Genomic DNA, 19,359 nt, shown 5'->3' with positions numbered 1-19,359 from the left:
CTACTGCCCCAACATGGAGGATACGGGGCAAGATGGAGGGCATAGCCCTCGCCCTTTCAGTCTGCTGTTGGGATATTAGTCTCATCAAGGGAAGTACCTGGGGAGGAAGAAGGCGTGAGAAAAAGAAACAGTGGTGAGTGACTGTGACCTTTTGGGAGCCCTAATATTTCTGCCCGGCCAGGAGGCCTTTCCAAACACGCAGTAGGAAAAGCCACTCCGAGTTGCTAAATGCTTCATGTAGGTTATTTATTGCTGTGTAATAAATTACCCTAAAATGCCACGGCTTTAAAAACAAACGTTTAACATTCCTAAGCGTATCTGAGAGTCAGGAATTTGGAAGCAGCTACGCTGGTGGCTCCGGCTCTGGGTTTCTCAGGAAGCTGCTGTCCTCTGAGCTTCACTGGAGCTGGAGGGGGTGTGTCCATGATGGCTCCTCACTGGGCGTTGACAGGGGCCCTGGCTCCTCACCCCGTGGACCTCCCAGAGGGCTGCCTGAGTGTGCTCACAACACAGCAGGTGGCTCCTTCCAGGGTGAGCAGTCCAAGATGGAATCTAAGGTGGAAGTCTAATGGCTCTGTTCAGCTGACCTTGAAGGCATATCCCATCTCTTCTGCTGTATTCTGTTGGTCATGCCGGCCCATCAAGCTTCAAGGAAGGAGACGAGACAGGGCATGAAAGCCAGGCAGTGGGGATCATTGGGCACCATCTGAGAGGCTGGCTACCAGATTTCCAGTTCTCTCTCCCAGAAGAATGTTCACCTAGGCAAGTGATGGCGAACCTTTTGAGCTCGGTATGTCAGCATTTTGAAAAACCCTAACTTAACTCTGGTTGCCGTGTCACAAATAGAAATATTTTGATATTTTCAACCATAGTAAAACAAAGACTTATATTTTTGATATTTATTTTATATATTTAAATGCCATTTAACAAAGAAAAAATCAACCAAAAAAATGAGTTCGCGTGTCACCTCTGACACGCGTGTCATAGGTTCGCCATCACTGTAATCTAGGCACTGGCCCAGATGTCAGCCTGGTTCAGGCACAACCTGGCAGAAGCCTCTCAGACTGGATGCCCAATGATCTGGGGTGGGATCTGGTGCTGCTACCCAGGCCTCGGTCTCCCTCCTCACTGAGCAGCACATCCACTCAGAATTGGGTGAATCAGGCCCATCCGTGGTAGAGTGAAGGCTAAATGCAAGGCACTGGGTGGGAGAAGCCCTGGGCCAGTGAGCCCTTCTCCAAGCCAGGACTGGGAAATGAAGCCTTCGCGTGTGAGTGCGCGCCCCCGCCCCCCCCCCCCACCCCCCACACACAATAATAGTAGGGAAACATGTGATTGTAAAAGTTTGCCCAAGATTCAGAGGAGGGGAACATGATGGGGCTGTGGCAATTCTGCAGGCCTCAAGGAGGAGATAGGACATCAGGTAAGTCCTAACACAATCTGCCTGAGCCCAGATATGACGAACTATTGACAGCTTCCCACTGCTTCCTGTTGTTTCGTGCCTCCCAGCCATCGCATGTGCTCTTCCCTCCAACAAGAATACCTCTCCCCTTCTTGTTAACTCCATTTATCCTTTCAGATTCAGCAAGGAGCACTGCCTCCAAGAAGCCATCCCTGATACCCTCCCATCTGAAGTAGCTGCCCACCTCCGTGGTCTCAAAGCACCCTCACACTCACAAATCTACCACGTGGCCACACTCACTACTTGCTCCCCACTACACTTGAACCTCCCTGAGGGCAGGCGACAGTGTCAGATTCAAATCATATGGTGCCCAGCACAGTTCCTGGTGCAGACGCTGCACTGAGTATGTTTGTAAAAGGAAAAGGAAAGGGGGGGCGGGGGGAGGATGGGCTCAGGGGACAACAAAGAACTCATGGTCCTGCTCCCCTTCACTGCCTGCGGGTGGGGCTTCAAGCAAAATCAGAGCCGTTACTAGAACCGCTCTCCTCTGCCCCTTCACATCCCAAGAAAAGATAACCTGGACAGCTCTAGTTAGGAGCATATAACATGTTTGAGAAGCAGCTTTTGGGACTGAAGGCACCCAAAGAAAAGGGGGACTGGAGGAGTATCTGTTCCCAGGACACCCTGGCTTTGCTGGAGGAGCTGGCGGCTAATAATAGGTGGAAGCCTCCCCGTGCTGACAACCTCTGTGGGAAAATCTTGTGACCCTACAGGTTCCCTGATAGCAGTCGGCAGGGCTGGAAGGAGGCTGAGTATCTGTGTTTAAAGAGGCTCAAGGCCACAACATGGAGTGACCCCAGGCCGCCCGCTGGCCCACTCTGCCAGGAGGACCGAGAGATAGCCCTCGCTGCCACCTCTGGGCACACATTAGACCTCTAGTTATTCACGGCCACTCACTCGGTTCTTTTTCCACATGCGTCAGGTTAATATTTTAAATATTAACCCGTGTTTTGTTTTGGTTCATTTTCTGTTTGCTGAAACCTCATGTACGCAGAAGGAATGAGCCGTCTCCTTGGTCCAAGGCACACCATCTCTATCAGCACCTGCATGGCTCACTTTTACTTTTTTTTTACCCCTTCACCCCATGACCAATCTCATTTTTCTCCTCTTAGCATTCCTGTGGGTCTGTATGTCCCACTCATCTAGATTTCCATTTGCATCCAGGCCGGTATTGGTATTATTTTGTGCCTATTTTTTTTTTTTTTTAAATAACCTTCAGTGTTCTTTGTGCACATATCATTCTCTTCTCACTTTTTCTAAGTCAAGATTCTGAGATCTTGAGGTGGCTCCAAGTTGACAGAAATGAGTCTGGGCCAGAGCATTCCCTTTTACCTGCTGAATAGCGCTCGTCTGCGTAGCTCACATTTTATTTATCTACTTTATTATTCGTAAACTTCTGGGTGTTTCCAAATCTTCGCTCTTACACACAATTCTACAAGAACCTATTCACTCGCACATGTTTCTTTGGGGAGCTGGGCAAGACTTTCTCTGGGCTCAGCGTCCAGGAGTGCTGGGCGTGGGATCGTCCGTATTCCGTTTCACTTAACACTTCCAAGCTGCTGCCCGGAAAGCTTACACCCGTTAACGGGCCCACGAGTGCTTCTGTTTCCCTTCACCTTTGGCAGAACTTGATATCATCCAACTTCTTAACATCAGCCAACCTGATAGGTATACGATCCACACCTACATCTTAACCAACTTTTCTGTAATTTTTCCTTCCCAGCCCCATCTGTGTCTTTATTGGAAGTGCCAGGGTGTGCTGTGCTCACTTCCTCAGGAATGGGGTGTGATGGATAAAAGCAGGAGGGGAGTGCACGGGAGAGGCCACCCCACCCCACCCCCACAAAAGGCCTTTGCAGCACATCTCGGAGAGGTGTGGCCCCTTCCCGGTGATAGAAATGGACTGAGGAGATGAGAGGAACCCTCAGAGGTCCGTACCGCCTCTAGAAACCTTCCTCTCCCTTCTTTCTGCTTGACTTTGAAAGAAGTATTTGTCTTCCTTCCTGGGTTTTGCCTTTTAAAAAAACATTTGCTTGTCCTCATAATTAATCTTCTAATGGATTTTTCGTCTCATGCTTTTGAGTTTCAAAATCCTGGATTCTCGGGGGACCAAAAAGGATGCATGGCACAGAAAAAAGACTTGGGAGAAAAACAGGGAAAAAGAGCGGACGAGCAAGCAGCTCCTTTGACCCAGCCCCACGGTGAGGAGAGTGCTGGGAGGAAGGGAAGGAAAGTTGCAAACCTGAATGCTGGCGGCTGAGGCAGGCAGAGGGGACAGAGGGGGGTGGCCCCGCCTCGGCCTCGAGCAGCAGGGAGTGTGGAGACGTGGCTCCTCAGGGGGCAGATACCGCCCCACAACACTTCTCAACTCCAGCTGGTTGCTGCAGGCTGGAGGTCTGGCCTCTTACCAGATCCTTCCATGTTCTTCCAGAAAAGCCAAACTCAGAATGTTTATGTGGAAACTCTCCTCTAAAATTTTTTTTAATAAAAATAAAATGAAAAGGTAACTATGGAAAACTTCAAACATATTAAAAATCGGCAAATTAATATAATGAACCTGCTTGCACTTATCACCAAGTTTCAATAAGCTATCAACTTCATGGTCAATTTTGTTTCATCTACCTCACTCCCCCCCGCCCCCGCCCCCCAATATTGTGAAGTAAATCCTAGACTCACCAGTTTCTTTGTAAAAATAAGGACTCGTGTTTCTAACCATAACACAATGTCATAACTAAATAAACCCCGGGAACTTCACATTAAATAGCCTGTCAGGGTTAACATTTACAATTTTTTCATGAAGGTCATCAATGTTTATGTTATTTTATATTTTACAGTTTGTTTGAAACAGGCTCCAAACAAAGTCCACACATGGCAAGTGATTGATGTTTTTAAGTTTCCTTGAGCCTATAGGCTCGCTCCCCTTCTTTTTGTTCCTTCAATGTATTTGTTAAAGAAGCCATGCCCTTGGCCCTGACTGGGTAGCTCAGTTGGTTAGAGCATCATCTCGATACCCCAAGACGGTGGGTTCAATCCCGGTCAAGGCACGTACAAGAAGCAACCGATGAATGCATAAATAAGTGGAACAACAAATCTGTCTCTCTCTCAAACCAATTAAAATTTTTTTTTCTAAAAAAAAAACCAAAAAAGAAGAAGCCATGCCCTTTGTCGTATAGAGTTTCCCACAGTCTGGGTTTTGCTGGTGTCATTTACATGCTCCTCTGTCTTCTGTACTTCCTGTAAATTGGTAGATGGATTTAAAAGCTAAAGCTCTCATAATAAAATGTTCCTAACCTTTTGAAAAGAATCTTTAAATACCGTCTGCGCCAGACAAAATATCTCCTGGGCTGGACACGACCTGCATGCTACTAATTTGCTGCCTTTAGCTTAGTTGTTAGTGGATCATGGGCAGAAGGATCCAGGGTCGTCTGTCCTGAGCTGAGCCCCAGAGACTGCAAAGTCAGAATGAACATGTTGGGCCTGTAGGCCTCACTTTCCAGACGGAATCCCTCTCAGAGAGGTGGCAAGACCCCAGAGATGGGAAAGGGGTGAGCACCGTGTGGAAGCAGACAGGGCCGGTGCGGCCTGGCAGGGTGGTTTGCAGGCACTCAAGGCCAGCACAGAAGTGGAGAGAAGCCTGGTCCCAGACCAGCCAAGGAGCATCTGCCCTGGGAATTCCTCCAGAACTAGGCAATCAGAGGATAGTGTGTGTGTGTGGGGGGGGGGGGGGGGCACGTGGCTGGGGTGAGGAGCAGGACACCTTGATGGAACGGAGACTGTACTAGAAGTCCAGTTGCATTCAGGAAAACACAAGCTTATGTTTCTTCCTCACTAGAGTTTGGAATCTGCTGTTTCTACCCACTCCAGTGGGAGCCGCCAGGGACCCCCAGAACGCTTGGCAGCACACCTCGGAGGGGTGTGGCCCCTTCCGGTGGGAGACCTGGGCTGAGGAGATGAGAGGAACCCTCAGAGGCCCGGAACGACTCTAGAAACCCTCCTCTCCCTTCCTTCTGCTTGACTTTGATAGAAGTGTTGTCTTACTTCCTGGGTTTTGCCTTTTTAAAAAACATCTGTGTGGCCTCAGAATTCATTTACTAATGGATTTCGTTTTTCAATCTGAACTGAGGCTCTTAGATTTTAGTAGAAGCATTTTGACTGTATTCATCTACTATGATGTTTAGCCCATTTTCTGGGCCCATATTTTGTATTTCCTGTTTCTTTTCCATTATGTCTTTTGCTTATTTGTATCTCGTAAGTATGTGTGGTAAGTCACATTTTCCTTTTCAGCAGTAATAGGCAATTAACTTAAAACAATGAACATTTTCTTTTCTATATCTGGTTCTAACTATCAGCAATCAGAACTTTCAACTCTCTTCTATGAGGAACAAAATAATTTTGCTTTTCACTGCCTACTAAAGACAAAAAGTATTCAAACAAATGAAAAAGGTTATCATATAATGGAAACGACATGTTTAATAATAAAATACTAAGAACATTGAATACAGATGACCCCCCCCCCCCCCGCAAGTCTAGTTACAAAATACATAAAGCAAAAATGGGTATAAGTACAAGGACAGTTCTTTTAGAAAAACAATTACAGCAAGGTATTTTATTGGCCTATCCTCAATTATGCTTGAATTCCATTGCATAAAATAGAGGCGCAAATATGGCAGCTTAACCAAATGGAGTATTTTCCCCAAGTAATGAGAACACAGCAGGTCTGACAGGCCTCCGGGACCAGTACAGAGGTTTTGGAAATTATCGATATTCAGGCTCCTTCTAACTTCATGTTCTGCTACAGTATGTTGTTCTTGACCATGAAGGGTAGCAGAATATGCCACCCCAAAATGTGCCACTCTGGCATAAATATTATTTTGAGCTAAAGGCAATTGAGAAGTAAATACAAGCTCTAGCCTGTTTGGTTCAGTGGATTAAGTGTCAACCTGCAGACTGAAGGGCCCTGGGTTCGATTCCAGTCAAGGGCACACGCCCGGGTTGTGGGCTCCACCCCCAGTAGGGAGCATGCAATGATTCTCTCTCAGCATTGATGTTTCTATCTCTCTCTCTCCCTCTCCCTTCCTCTCTGAAATCAACAAAAATATGTATTTTTTAAAAGGGGGAAAAAAAGAGAGAAATAAATACAAGAAAAGCTCTCTTGCCCTCCTCCTATTTTCCTAAAAGCATGACATAAATTTGCAAAGATGTTCCCTTTCTACCAGAAAGAACAGAAGTTAATCATTAGAGATAATTCTGAACACTTATTAGCCTGGAGACAGCACCAGAGGATTCGACCATATGCAGCCAACTGAAGTACTACATAACATGGGGATTTTCAGCAAGATCCGTACCTCTCTCTTTAACTCATTGACTTCTCTGCTCGTTTACTGTTGGACCCCTGCCTCCCCTTGGAGGGTGACACACTATGTCCCCATCTCTCTGGCCTGTCACACCAGCTATTCTCTTAACTACTCTCTCTATTTCAACAACACTCTCATTGGTTGGTTGAGTGGTGCCCTTCCCAGGGTCCTACTAATTATACTCATGGATGCTCCTCAGCTCATACTTTAGCCCCTGAGCCTGTCCCAGCCCCTGAGAAGAAGTATCTTAGAGACAGAATTAATAGATCTCTTGTACTGTGTATAATTTCCAACTGTCCATGGCAACTTCCCATATGGTCTCATACATCACATGCTAGGCCACAAACACAATCTCAAGTAGTTCAAAAAGAACAGAAATGATATTTGCTATGTTCTCTGGCCAAAATAGAATGAAATATAAAGTAACGACCAAAACAAATAAAAATATACCAACTACTTGGAAATTTTAAATTTTTTACTGAATCAGCAATTGAATTGGAAAGAAAATCAAGAACACAAAAGGAGTTTATTCAGAAAACAATGATGGCTAAAACATGCCACAGTAATCTCTGGAATGTATTCAAAGCAGTACTTTTAGAAAATTTAATAATTTGAAATTTTCTCTGTTTCAGTGGTTGATAAAAAGAGACCATTTTAGAAAGAATTCCACTGAAGATATTAGAAAAAGAATTAGAAGACAAGCCAGGCTAAAGAGGAAGAAGCAAATGTGACAATAAAAGTAGAAGGAGATACTTTTGAAAATGAAAAATAATTTCACTGGGCTCAATAAGTAAAACCAAAAGCTAAGTATTTGAAAAGTAAAGCCATAATTTAATAAATTTTGAATTGAGGAAGGAGATACCAATCAATACATAAAAATTTAAAAATAAGAAAATAGAACATAAAAGTATATGCTCATAAAGTTTGAACATATGAATGAAAAGAACAATATTTTTTAATAATCTGAAAGTCCAAACTTCACCTAATAAATATTAAGCTAATAACTTGGGAAGAGGGAAGAAATGTAGAAAATAATTCAACTAGAAGTGTCCATGTATGTGTGTGTGTATGTGTGTGTGTGTGCATGAGTGTGTGTGTGTGTGTTAGTTTTCTGTTGCTGCATAACAAATTACCACAAATTCTGTGGCTTCAATGAACACATATTTATTCTTATGCTTTCCTTGGTTCAGGAGTTCAGGTATAACTTAGCTGGGTCCTGGGCTTAGAGTTTCACAGGTAGCAATCAAGATGTTGGCTGCACTGTGTTCTCATCTGGTAGTTTGACTGGTGGGCGGGGCGGGGGGGGGGGGGGGTCGACGGGGGGGGGGGTGGGGGGGGGGGAAGATCTGCTTCCAAGGTCATCCGTTGTTGGCAGAATTCATTTGTTTGTGTCTGCAGGGCTCAGGGCCCAGCGTCTTCCTGACCACTGGCTATCCTCAAGTCCTAAGGCCGCCTGCAGTTTGTTCCCATGTGGCCCTCCCCATAGGCAGTTCACCACCCCTCCTCAACAGTCTTACATAACAAACGTAATCAAGGAGTGACCTTTGCCATAGGACACACCTAAGCAAGGAATTGACATCCCCTCACCTTTGCCAAGCATATTGGTTAGAAGCAAGTCACAGGTTCCACTTGCATTCAATGGGAGGGGATTGATTATACAGGGGTATTACTCATTGGAGTCACCTTAGCTGGCCACTACAAATTACTATCTACTACAATATGGGTGAACGCTAAATCCCACCCAACTCTCCGAGGCTAATGACCTTATTTTTAAAATGGCAATCAAGGAATTCTATCCCTTGAAGATAAGACCGAAGCTCCAAAGGAAGCATGTGCAATAAAATAAACCTTTGAGAACAGCCTTGGGCCCTCAACCATATGCACTTTAATAGCATTGCTACATCCCAACCTACAGCTCAGCTTGTGAGTCCAACCTCTGTCCCCTACTTCTTCCTGACTTCAAACCCAGCTACGTACTGTCAATCCTTGACAAGCAGCTGCCCCAGTGGAGTCTTGCTCTCCATGGCATCGTGTTCTCTTGCTAAGGCCATATGTGTAATGCATACAACTTTAGGGATCCAGAGACATTCCAGGCCTCACTCCTCAGTCTTCTCTCCTGTCCTATGCCTGCTTATCCACCAGATGTTGCAAATATTCTGATCCATATGCTGAAGGGCCTATCTGTGATTGATGCCTTAAAGAAAGGGCCAATAGCCCTGGCCAGGTGGCTCAGTTGATTGGAGCATCGCCCTGTACACCAAAAGGTTGTGGGTTTAATCCCTGGTAGAAGCATGTATGGGAGGCAACCCATCTATGTGTCTCTCTCACATCAATGTTTCTCTCTCCCTCTCTCGCTCTCTAAAAATCAATAAAAACGTATCCTTGGGTGAGGATAAAAAATGTGCCCTATTGCCTAGTTCATTCCAAGATATAAAATTACATATGGCAGCCAATCCTCTCCCATCCATTTCTCTCTCTCTCTCTCTCTCTCTCTCTCTCTCTCTCTCTCTCGTCTGTCTCTCCCTCTCTCCCTCCTCTTTCTAAAAATCAATTAAAAAATCTTTTTTTTGAAAAAGGGATTGACATTGAACCATCTTCCCAGGAACTCCCAACTATTTCAGGACATGCATCCACTGAAGTGTATTTTATTTTCAAGTTGGAGGAAGAAATTGTCTTATGTCTGTTTCCTAAAGCCTTTGCAGGATCTGACCGTCTGCGCCTTTGTCCACAGCTAATGTAGAACTGACACTGGGACTGTCTGCCAGACTGGCTGGCCAGTGTTGGCCAGGTGTACCTGTGTGCACTGCCTGTGTAAGATGGAGAAGGATGATTTGGGTGGTGCAGATCCACGGCCTGTGTTGAAAGGGAGAGCTTGTGTTTTTGAAGTGGAAAACCCTGGAGGGTTTGTACAAACATCCTCCCAGAGAAGGTGGGCTCTCTAGGGTTCATTGTAAAGTGCCTGCTGCATCAATAAAGCCCTTGGCTTGTGAGTACGTACATAAAGAAAAAATGTCTCAAAGTCTCCACAGGGAGGGCAATAATGAGAAAGTATAAGAAGCACTGCTCTAGAAAATCTTCATCTGCAGTTATAAACCACACACAAATCTCACATTAAAATATACATAAAATAGATTTAATTAATACATTACGGAAATCATTACACATGGCCAAAGAGGCTCTATCTCAAGAATGATTAAAGGACTTGATACAAAGGCAACTATTATTAATATTAACAATAAGATATCACCCATATCACTGGGTTAAATAGTGAAAAATACAATCATTTCAACAGATGCTGAAACAGCACTTGATAAAATTCAGTCCCCACTTCTCATTTTAAAAGAGAAAAGAATAGAAAAATATCACAGTAACAAAATACAGAGCTATTTAAAACAGAGCTGATGTTATTCTTAGTGCAAAACAGAAGAATTGTTATTAAACAAAGCAACAACCAGCCCTAGCTGGTTTGGTTCAGTGGATAGAGTGTCGACCTGCAGGCTAAAAGGTCCCAGGTTGAATTTGTGCCAAGGGCACATGCCTGGGTTGCGGGCTTGATCCCCCGCCACTCAGTAGGGGGCGTGCAGGAGGCAGCCAATCAATGATTCTCATCATTGATGTTGCTATCTCTTATCATTCTCCCTTCCTCTCTGAAATCAATAATAAAAAAAACATAGTAACACCAGGAAGCCCCGCCTGTCCCACCTTCACCCCAGCCACCCCGGCCCTATTTTGGCTCAGTGAACAGAACTGCGGGTTGAAGGGTCTCAGATTTGATTCCGGTCAAGGGCACATACCTGGGTTGTGTGCTCAATCCCCAGTAGGGGGCATGCAGGAGGCAGCCAATCAATGATTCTCTCTCATCATTGATGTTCCTATCTCCCTTCCTCTCTGAAATCAAGAAAAATATATTTTAAGCAGAGTATGGTCATATTTTTATAGAATTCTATCAGTTATTCTATCTATCCACATACCTATAGTGTCTCTAATGATGATTGATATATATATATATATATATATAGCAGTGGCCCAGTGCACAAAATTCGTGCACATTAAAAGGGGATTAATTAGAGGAAATATTTTAATATTGCTATTTGCCCTTTCTCTATAATAAAAGTGTCAGAGATGAAAGAAAATTAGTAAAATATATATGAAAATCTTCCTCCTGTCAGAGTCTGGGGCGCACCACGGGACCCAGAGTCAAGTCCCCACCCACCCACGTGCACCTCAAAATCGCGCAAGATCCAGACCTGGCCGCCCCCCTCCCAATGGGGCTAGATCCAGACCCGGCCAGTCCCACCCTTGTCAAGCCCCGCTGGACGGAGGGCGCAGCCTCAGGTCTCCTGGCCTGGCATTGGAGGGCACAGCCTCAGGTCCCCCATCAAGCCCCGCTGGGAGGGGGTTGCAGCCTTAGGTCCCCCATCAAGCCCCGCTGGGCGGGGGGCATGGCCTGAGGTCTCCCGGCCTGGGGTGAGGGGAGCAGCCTGAGGTCCCCTGGCCCAGCAGTGGGGCAGGGGTGCACCTTGAGGTCCCCCGTCAAGCCCTGCCAAGTTAGGGGCACGGCCTGAGGTCCCCCGGGCTGGCACCAGGGTGTGGGGGTGCAGGCTGAGGTCCCCTGTCAAGCCCCACAGGGGTGGAGGGTGCAGCCTCAGGTCCCTGATTGCTCGTTAAGGCTTGTTACGGGAACTCGACCTCCACTGTGGGTGCAGCCATCTTGTGTTACGAAAACCCCACCTCTGCTGTGGGCGCTGCTATCTTTGTGGTGGAGTGATGGTCAATTTGCATATTCCCTCTTTATTATATAGGATTAGGAATGGTTGTCTTTGGGCAATAGGATTTACCCTGAGGTGTGTGTGTGTGTGTATGTGTGTGTGTTAACTTAGTTGTACTTTTTTATATTATTTGAATTTTTATAATAAAACTAGAGGCCTGGTGCATGAAATTATTGCACTGAGGGGGTGTCCTTCAGCCTGGCCTGCACCCTCTCCAATCAGGAACCCCTCGGGGAATGTCCGACTGCCTGTTTAGGCCTGATCCCTGTGGTATCGGGCCTAAACAGGCAGTCAGACATCCCTCTCACAATCCAGGACTGCTGGCTCCCAACCACTCACCTGCATGCCTGCCTGATTGCCCCTAACCACTTCTGCCTGCCAGCCTGACCACCCCTAACTGCTCCCCTGCCAGCCTGATCAATGCCTAACTGCTCCCCTGCCAGCCCGATTGCCCCCAAGTGCTCTCCCCTGCAGGCCTGATCACCCCTAACTGCCCTCCCCTGCCAGCCATCTTGTGGCCACATGGGGGCAGCTATCTTGTGTGAGAGCATGGCAGTCAATTTGTGTATTAGGCTTTTATTATATAGGATTTGTTATTTTAAACAAAAACAATAAAGTTGTTCCACATTTTCCAAAAGCTTTCTTTGTAGGCATTGGAGGTGGACTCAATTTCAGGAGGAGGTGAGTCCATGAGGCACAAGGTGGGGTCTGAGGGTGTCGACAACTGGCACGAGGTCTCTGGGATGTTAGGAGGCACTCTGGGGTTCATTGTAAAGTGCCTGCTGCACCACTGTGACAAAAGACTCCTCAGCTTCAAATGCCACCACATGTACTAAGGACTTTCCATAGTCAGCCGCAGCCACCAAAGAAGTCACACGGCTTCTAAGGTCAGCAAAATAAGTCTGATCTGCTTCTAACTTTGTAGAATATCCAATATTTGCTTCATTGTGACATCGAAGAGCCCAGTACTCCCAGAAACCAACCTGGAGTCTGGCTCGGTCCTTCTCAGCTCACAAGCAAGAGAGCTGCCTGTGTGACTGTCCTACTAAACTCACAGCCACATGACCAAGTCCCCCACTCCATCGTCCAAGCTGCCGTTCTTCAACAGGAAAGGCATCTGGGCATGTGACGGTCATCCTCACATTCCTACTTTATGGTTCCTCTTCTTATATCTGGTTGTCACCAAATGTTTGGCAGGAAATGTGTCTTTTATGACTTTGCTTCCTGTCTTTTAATAGGCATGGTGGCAGTTTCTGTGGATACAGCACGTAGGCAGCGGGGCTTTTGTGAGACTGAGCACATGGTGGAAGAGTTGTGGGCTTTCAGCCTGGCTTCCTGGAAGCTGGTGCTGGCCCTCACATTCAATCTTTCTGGCCTACACAATATACTAGGTGTCCCAGCAGGACACACCAGCTCAGCAGCAATGGTGAGGGACCAGCAGCGGGGCAGTGGCAGGGAAGCTTGCAGTGGGAACAGGGTTCCGGCCAGGAAAAGCGCTTCCCATGGGGCTTGAGATGTTATCTAAACCTGAAAGCAGGCCTACGGGAGTGTGGCCCATAGGACCCACATACTGAGCTCTGCCAAAGGGCTGGGCTTCATAGGTAGCCAGTGTCTCCAAGAGACAGAATCACTAGACTGGTTGTCATAGTAACATAGCCCTAGAGGTTGGTGATAGGCCTTCAGTGAATCTTGAGCACAGAGAACCACAGCAGGAATCATGAGGGCAGCACCTGCCAGCGGCCTGGGGAAGCTTCTTGGAAAATGTTGTCTATACTCACTTTTTTATTTTTAACTAGAAAGATTATTATTAAACACAGAAAATGTTTTGTTAAAATGTAAAGGAAATAAATTTATTTAAAGTGAAATAATACTACAACTCTTATGTTCTGTGTCCTGAATCGAAGTCTTAGAATTATTTGCTGCAATTTGTCCATCTCTTCTTTGCTCTCTAGATCAGTGATGGCGAACCTATGACACGCGTGTCAGAGGTGACATGCAAACTCATTTTTTTGGTTGATTTTTCTTTGTTAAATGGCATTTAAATATATAAAATAAATATCAAAAATATAAGTCTTTGTTTTACTATGGTTGCAAATATCAAAAAATTTCTATTTGTGACACGGCACCAGAGTTAAGTTAGGGTTTTTCAAAATGCTGACACGCCGAGCTCAAAAGGTTCGCCATCACTGCTCTAGATACATCTCAGACTGGTGCTAATTATTCAGAGAGGCTGAGTATCTCAGGTTATATCCACTTAGACAAGGCAGCAGAGACCATTTTATCACCTCATCCCCCACCTGTGGATCACCTGCTTCTCCCCTCGGAACCCTTCGTCCTTCAGTTCTTTGATTCATGATCAACTTATGTCACTGTCCCTGGCAAGGCTGTTTCTTCTCTGACAGTCCTAATTTGGGCAGATGGCTTTTGATCTATTTCTTTATGTTCATTTGGTGGCATCTTGTCCACACCAGAAGTTTACATCTCTAGAGAGCTACCTCTGTTTATTAAAAATATAATTTTGCTCATTCAGTGAAAGTAGATTATGAACAAACATCAAAATGAAAACGATCCTTTCAGAAGAACCTCCCATCTTCCTCTTAGACTGCAGCCCAAAATCGGGGCTGACGGAAGTCTCTGCCTTGTCCAGTCGCAAACCTTGGGTGACTACTGTTTAGCCATTTTTATGGGAGCCATGTCAATTCATTCACTCCTTAGCCTGCTCCAATCAGGCTTTCACCTCCTCCACTCTAACAAGCTCTTGCCAAGACGATCCATGCTAACTACATGCTAACTACAACTGACATGTTTCAACTTTCATTTCCCTGAACCCTCTGTTCATATGTGAAACTACTTAACATTCCCTCCATTCTTAAACTCCCTCATCCACTGATTTCTCTCACATCTTGTCCTCCCAGTTCTTCTCCCAAACTCTCCAATCAATCAATCCCTTCACTCTTTACTGGGCTTCTCTTCCTCCCCTACCGGTCAGTTTTCAGGGCTTTTTTTTTAAAAAAATATGTTTTTATTGATTTTATTTGAGAGAGAGAGGAAGGCAGAGGGAGAGAGAGATAGAAACATCGATAATAGGGAATCATGGATCGGCTGCCTCCTGCACACCCCCTACTGGGGATCAAGCCCACAACCTGGGCATGTGCCCCTTGACCTGAATCAAACCGGGGACCCTTCAAGCTTCAGGCTGATGCTCTAGCCACTGAGCAAAATGGCTAGGGAACAAGCAAGTTCTTTTATCCTCATGTTTTAGCTAACAAATATTTCTGAACCCAGACCTCTCCACAGTTCCAGTATCATATGCCCCAGCCCCTGTGAAGATGTCCTAATTTGCCCCAAATATCACACCATCATGCCACCAAGCACTGCCTCTCTTCCTGGTCCACACAGCCTGCATTACACGACATTCTGCAGCCCAGGGAAATGTGCTCGTGGATGGAAATGAGAACCATGCTGGGGTTCCCAAAGCAGAAGTGACTCAGAGAGCTGCAATTACTATCTTTGGTTTGATCAGAAATCATGGCCTCACCCAGCCAGCATGGCTCAGTGGTTGAGCTTTGACCTATGAACCAAGAGGGAACAGTTTGATTCCCGGTCAGAGTACATGCCTGGGTTTCAGGCTCAATCCCCAGTGTGGGGTGTGCAGGAGGCAGCCAATCAATGATTCTCCCTCATTGTTGATGTATCTGTCTCTCTCTCCCTCTTCCTTCCTCTCTAAAATCAATAAAAATATTTTTTTTTAAAAAAAGAAAAGAAGTCATGGCCTCAAGGGATTTAGCAGATACTGACCTCAGAGAGGAAGTTTAATTGTTTTCTCCTGTGTCTATGTCCTCTTAGAGGCCTTTATCTCCCCAGGCAGAAGATGGGGAGAAACCACTAGGCTTCTCTGTACCAGGGATGTCAGCCAGAAATAAGTGAATGTGAAAACAAGGAGGGAGGGGCTCCAGTGGATAGAGAATGAGCTCAGTGGGATTCCCCGAAATGCTCTACCGTGTCCTGAGAATATGAACCAAGCCAACTCATTTAGCTCTGAACCCTGGGGCTTTAATCTTTCAAGAACACTCTTCCTTCCTGAATTCCTAATAATTACTGATTCTGGAAATACCACCATTCACCCTCACTCTTCCAGAAGAACTGAGTCACAGAAATAGAACCATGAGAAAAGTTAGTTTGACCCCTTTGCTCCCAGAAATGCACGGGTGGAAAGAGCCTAGGGAAATGTGGTAGGGCTCAGGGGTCCTTCTCTAGTCTGTGCTTCTATCTCAAGGAAAAATAAACTGAAGGAAAGGATTTAAAATGTTTCAAATTAGTCATCCACAGGAAAAGGATTCTGTGGGAAAGAGCTCAACCTTGCACTACTGTAATAGTTAAAGAAGGAGTTTTTAACTTGATACCCATTCGTGGACTTTATCCGAATATTTGATCCTCCAGAAACCATGAGCTATGTGTTTTTGTGACTGCGCATATTTCTGAGGAGAGTGTCCATCGCTTTTATCAGATTCTCAAAGGGATCCCTGACACTCCAAAGGGTAAGAACTACTCACCTAGAGGGTAACTTACTTGTGCTGGTTATCTTTGCTATATATAACAAGTTACCCCAAGACTTAGCAGTGTAATAACACAACTAGCTTTCCTTATCTCACAGGTTTGTGGGTCAGGAATTGAGGAGTGGTTTCGCTGGGTGACTTGGCCCGGGGTCTCCTGTGATGTTGCATCATGAAGTCAGCTGGGGTAGCTGCCATCTGAAGGCTTGACTGGGGCTGGAGGATCTGCGTCTGAGACGGTCTGCTCCCGTGGCTGCTGGCAGAAGGCCTCATAGTGGCAGGGGGCCTCCATTCCCGCCACAAGCACCTCTCCATCGGGCTGTCCAGTGTCCTCTGAGTGAGTGCCCCCTGCTGAGTGAGTGACCAAGAGAAAGAGCGAGGAGGAAGCCACAGTGCCTGTGATGACTGGGTCTCAGGAGCCATACCTTGTCACTGCTGCTGCATGCTATTCCATTAGCAAGACAGCTCACACTCAAGGGGAAGTAGTTAAGCTCCACGTTTTGGAGGGAGGTGTATCAAAGAGTTTGTGGACATGTGTTTAAACTGCCACCCTAGTAAAGAGGCCCCACTTCACAGTCTTGCTGGCTGTGTCTGCAGGCTTCTACAATCTAGCACAGTGAGCTGGGGAGGATATTGTTTTTAAAAATGCAAACTGAAAACTCACTTCTCTAATTCAGACTTTAAAACGTTTACTGGCAAGCGTTCTGCAGAGCTGGTTCCCGAAGCCCAGCTTTTCTGTTTGTTTCCTGCTGTGGGAGGGGACAGGCTTCCAAGGAGGTGCTTGGTTCTGCAGCTCATATAGACTCAGATTCCCAACAGCCCTCGCAGGCAACCTCACGCAGCCGGGGAAGGAAGCGTAGAGAGCTGGCTCCAGTCTGGTCTCAAAGGCCCACCTACAGCATGGAGGGCCTGGGAAGCAAGGATGACCGGCTACTCCTGGGGCCTCCCGTCGCCACCTCTCACCTCTGAGGTCTGACTCAGTCACTATCTTGTCTTGGGGAACTAGCCTACGTTAATTTTAGCCTGTAAGTAGCTTGAGACATTTTGAAGTGGGTGAGAGTCAGCTGCCTACTCATTACCTTGCTATTAAGTTATGACAAAAGCAAACCTCAGACCATATTTTACCCCTTTATGTAGACACATCTATTAAATAAACATTCATGAGCAATGAGGCACAGAACATTTCACGCAGCCTGCGCTGTCGGTTCCACAAAGGCCCAGTTCCTGTCATTTTAAGTGACCCAAGCACTCCCTGGCATAAATACTTCACTGGAGGAGGAACCAACATCCCAGAGGCATTTCATTATCCTCCTGGTCAGCGTAAGCCAACAAGAACACCCTCCTTCCCCTCCTCTCCCCCCCAAAAAAACAACAACAAAAAACTATGTTGGGAGACAGGAGTGGCTCAGGATCAAGTGTTTGCACCATTTTTACAGGTTCATACTAATGACCTTACTAGACTCAAACCCTGCTTGGGCAAACTGTGAGGAATGCCTCTAAAATATTCTAACCTATTCACATACCTTGACTATCTTTAGTTTCATCAGTAAGAGCTGTTGTCTATCATTCTCCATGCTAATTACCAAGCCACTAAATTCATCAGATAAAATCCATTTATATCACTGTGCTGATTAGCAGCTGTCTGCTGTAGAGCAAAATACAGCACTTGTAAGGGCCACCTTGGCAGCCAACCTTTGTGATAGAATGCTGGCTGACGCCTCTGGGGCATAGAGTGCTCCTGGAATGGAAGCTTAATCTAACTAACTAAACAGCATTGCACGTCAATGCTGCAGTATTTTCAAGTAAGTGACAGATATCAAGACCCTTGCTTTGACCTGGGAGGAAAAAAAACAATCATTTTCACAAGGTTTAGTGGAAAGCCAGTGGTCACCAAGAACATCAGTCCCAGGTCCTGTGACGGTTGCATCAATGGCAACTTCGGTCTGGAAAGACACTGTGAGATGTGATTAAAGTCTGTGAGGCTGTATTGAGGACTCCAAATTCCTAAGCATCATATTACAGGGAGGTACTTGTGACTGGAAAGAGGTTCCTGTAGTATACATGGCTCTTAGGAACCTGGTTACCCCGAGGGTAGTTCAGGTTGTAAACCAGGGGTCCTCAAACTACGGCCCGCGGGCCACATGCAAATACAAATATTGTATTTGTTCCTGTTTTGTTTTGTTTTTACTTCAAAATAAGATATGTGCAGTGTGCATAGGAATTTGTTCATAGTTTTTTTTTAAACTATAGTCCGGCCCTCCAACTGTCTGAGGGACAGTGAACTGGCCCACCCTGTTTAAAAAGTTTGAGGACCCCTGTTGTAAACAAACAATTCATTCTGGGCCATGTCAAAGGTCATAATGTGGCAGCCCACAAAAATATTTTATTTGGCCAGAGCTATATTATAAAGTTACTGAACTTGATTATTAGTACTTAAACACTGAGGCCCACTGCCCAGTGCCATTCATAATCTCACCAGCACTGCCATATTCCTTGTAGTACAGTTAAGAGAAATGCGAACTATTTCTTGTACCTGGCACAGCGTTTTAGCATCATAGTTAGGGTTGTGGGCCCTAAAGGCAGACAGCCTAGCTTTGAATCCTGGTGGTGGTTGTGTTTTTACTACCTGGTGACGTGACCTTGAGCAAGTTGCTTAACCTCTCCAAGCCTAGGTTTCCTTATTTGTGAAATGAGACTAATACTGGCAACTACTTCACAGGGTTGTTGTGAGGATTAAACACGTAAGGCAGCCTCAAATAAGTGCCTCTAAGAAGGCTGTATGTCCCACCCCGCCCATTTTAATCTTTTATGTTATCCACCGGGCCCCTGTAGGCATTGAGTTTGTGATATCTGATTTAAATAAATATTTGGGTATCATTTCATGAGAAATCATTAACAAAACTGAACGTGTCCAGAAGATACTCCTCACTTCGAAAATCATTTTATGGAACACCTTTAACTATCTGCACCAGCCCAGCCTTGAAAGTAAGTTAACAGACTAGATAACTTATTTTCAAGTCCTGGGTGGATCATGAAACTGAATTTCTGCCCAAATGCTGCCTTGGAATAAGATGATATCCCTGCCTTCATAGACACCATGTCTTCATGAAAAGACAAGCCACCAAAAGGGGGAAGAAGATATTTACAACACACACAGGATTAGTATCAAAAATAATATAAAGAATTTCTACAAACTAATAAGAGAAAGAAAACTAGCTCTA

At 45.6% G+C, this 19,359-nt stretch overlaps 1 long non-coding RNA gene across 2 annotated transcripts in view; it reads right to left on the bottom strand.

Annotated features, from left to right (window-relative positions):
• Window positions 1–302: 302 nt before the first annotated feature.
• The window catches only part of LOC139019432 (uncharacterized), a 37,867-nt gene continuing 18,810 nt past the window's right edge, over window positions 303–19,359 (bottom strand). For both annotated transcript variants that reach the window (XR_011473110.1, XR_011473111.1), the window contains exon 4: window positions 303–645. This is a non-coding gene — a long non-coding RNA (uncharacterized lncRNA). The remainder of the gene's footprint in view (window positions 646–19,359) is intronic.

Source organism: Myotis yumanensis, unplaced genomic scaffold, assembly GCF_028538775.1.
Source record: "Myotis yumanensis isolate MYYU_CA2020_CCGP unplaced genomic scaffold, mMyoYum1.0.hap1 SCAF_11, whole genome shotgun sequence".
NCBI lineage: Eukaryota > Metazoa > Chordata > Mammalia > Chiroptera > Vespertilionidae > Myotis > Myotis yumanensis.
This window is presented reverse-complemented; position numbering and strand designations above follow the sequence as displayed.